Consider the following 3241-nt stretch of genomic DNA (forward strand, 5'->3'; position numbering starts at 1 on the left):
AGTTTTGAGGCTACGAACCCTAACACACCAGTTAGGGTTCTAAAGGAAGTAGAAGATACTGAGAAAAAGACACCGTCGAGTGAGGAAGAAGATTTGAATTTCTTGACCGCTGTGCTAATCAAGAAGTACGGAGTAGGGTCATTGGAGAGATATAGGAAAAGGCTGAACCTTGAAAACTTTGAAGAACTAGAAAAGGGGAAACATGAAAGTTTAATAAGTTTGAGGATCTTGCACTGGATATAGCCTTAAAAATTCATGAAGCAGAAGGGGCTGGAACAGCGGGCATACTAAGCAAGCAAGATGCTGATACCTCAGAGAGGAACCAGAGGCAACAGGCACTAGCAAAAATAGGATCCAATGGGATGGGAGTAAAATAAAAGAAGAGGCACTAGAATATATCCTCAGCAAAGAAGGAGGTGAGGGAGAGAGGAACATGGCTGTATCAGATGTAGTGGAGGCAAGGACGATGCGGCCAATACAAGGCTGCACCATTGAAGCACATACACCAGTGACTATCAATACAGGGGCTGAAGTTAATACACAGAGGAAAGACGCACAAGTAGAAGTGCATACACTAGGCTCGAAAGGTCAGGATATATCAAGCCAAGAGGAGACTACTAGAGGCAACAGCTCTGAGAAAGTGGCAACAGAAGACACATTGATGGGGAAAACAGAGATAGAGCATGCTAAAACGAGCTCATGGGCAGATATCATCGGCAAAAAGGCTGTAGGAAGTGCAGCACTATCATACGTCCCTCCGTCCATTGTGAATGGAAAACCAGTTATACATGTCACCAGTTCACAATTTTCGGAGTATAACAAAAAATTTGACAATTTGATCGTAGGATCCTTTGTTGGGAGATGTTTGAATTACAATTACGTGAAGGATGTTGTAAGTAGAACATGGGGGATAAAAAGTTTTGTCATGAAACCATATGGGGATGCCATGTTTACATTTAAGTTTGAGAAGGATGAAGAGAAACAGATGGCATTGGATGTTGGATCTTTTCACATTGCCAGCCAATTGTTTGTGGTTAGGCCGTGGAGAACCTTTGTCGAAGCAGAAACGAGGGAACTAAAAACCATTCCTATATGGGTGATTGTCAAAGGTTTGCCGATGGAGATGTGGAATAAAGACGGCTTCAGCCAAGTTGGGAGTGCAGTGGGTATCCCAATGTTCACAGATAGACTAATAGAGAATATGACACGCACTAACTATGCCAGAGTTTGCGTGGAGATCGACACTGAATGCTCGTATCCAGACCACATACCTGTGATACTTGATCAAAGGAGAGCATACAAAGTGACTTTTGAATATAATTGGAAGCCACCGAGGTGTGTGATTTGTCAAACCTTTGGGCACGCGGATAACAAATGCCCGAAAAAGGAACCGACGGGAGTGGAGGCTACTAACAAAGTGTGGCTCAAGAAGGAAGAAAGTGGTAACAAGGTAGAGGAGAATAAAGATACAGAGCAGCACAAAGCCCAAATTGAAAAGGGGAAAACACAGCAGAACAATTCTGAATAGGAAGTTTATGAAGTGCATGCAATAACAGAGGAGGATGAGGGTTGGGAATCTCCCACCAAGAAGCACCGACGTAAGGCTAGGAACCTCCAAGGGGAAGGCAGCACTACGAATAAGGTACAATCAGATAAGAAAGGGAATGAAAGCAAGGAGTTAAGGGTAGTAGGGGAGGAACAAATAAAGGTACAGGAAACCAGCAGACATCAAAACTCAGTGAAAGAAATGGGCCCTAAAACTAAAGATAAACCAGGAGAGACTATAGTGGGTAGAAGCACAGAGGTGCAAAATGAACAAGGCCAGAATACCGATAGAGTACCCAGTATCGCAAAGGGAAGTAAAGCAAGTGGAGGAGCAGGTACTAAGGCACCAACGGCTCAAGGAGGGAAACACACAGTGGCTGCCAAGTACGGCCACTATAAGCCCGCAAACACTTTTAAATGAATGTACACCTAGGCTGCTGGAATATGAGGGGTTACAACAGAGATTTCAAGCAAGTGGAAGTAAAGGATATGGTAAGAAAGTATAATCTGAGTATAATGGGGTTAGTGGAAATAAGGGTGAAAGAAGGAAAAAGAGACAGAGTGTTTAACAAAACCTTTACACAATGGGAGATGGAGGATAACTATGAGCATTCTGACATAGGGAGAGTTTGGCTTTGCTGGGATCCTAGGGTCTGTACTGCCACGCTGATTGAGAAAGGATGACCAACACATAACAATGGAGATGGCCACTATAGCAGGAGAGGAATTTATCGTATCCATGGTCTATGCAAGTGTTGATATGAGCGAAAGACGACAACTCTGGAGGGCTCTCATTGATCTCTCATGCATTATACAAAAACCATGGATAGTGCTTGGTGACTTTAACACTATTCTGAGTCCACAAGGTTGGAGGACTAGAAGTAACGCCATATCACTTCTCAAACCTTATGCACTACGTCACATCAGCTGGTCTAGTGGATATAAAATTCAAAAGAAATCTGTTAACATGGAGCAATAAGCAACTGGAGAGAGTGAGCTATAAACTAGACAGAGTAATGGCCAACGCAGAATGGATAGGCGCATTCGAAGATCATGAAACGGAGTTCTTAAATCCAGGTGCTATCTCTGACCACTCAGCCATGATAGTGACTTCAATCACTAAGAGAAATCAAAAGAGAAAGGCATTCAGATTTTTGAATTTTTGGCACAAAGAAGTGGGCTTCATGCAAGCAGTAGAAGAGGTGTGGAGAAGCCCAGTAGTGGGTAACCCAATGTTTGTTCTAATGAAGAAACTGAAATTAACAAAGGGTGCACTAATCAGATGGAATCGAGAGAGAGTTGGGAATGTGATAGATAGAGTCAAAACAAAGAAGAAAGAGTTGGATGGAATATAGACAGAGCTGCAAGCCCAGCCCTTGAACAGCGACCTCATTCTTAAGGAGAAAGACGCACTCAAGCATTATGTCCAAGCAGCAGTTACTGAAGAGGGATTCTATAAACAGAAGTCACGCGATCAAGTGATTAGTGTGGGCGACAATAACACCACCTATTTCTTCAAGTCTGTCCAAGCTAGAAGAGTGGCGAACAAAATTACTTGTTTGGTTAACAGACATGGCAACATCATGCAAGACTTCGATGATATAGGGGCAGAATGTGTACAGTATTACAAGGAGGTATACAGCCCCAATCATATGTCGGAGGTAGACTATGCAGTGTTTCAAGGAATTGGGCCGAG

This window comes from Coptis chinensis, chromosome 7, assembly GCF_015680905.1.
Source record: "Coptis chinensis isolate HL-2020 chromosome 7, ASM1568090v1, whole genome shotgun sequence".
NCBI lineage: Eukaryota > Viridiplantae > Streptophyta > Magnoliopsida > Ranunculales > Ranunculaceae > Coptis > Coptis chinensis.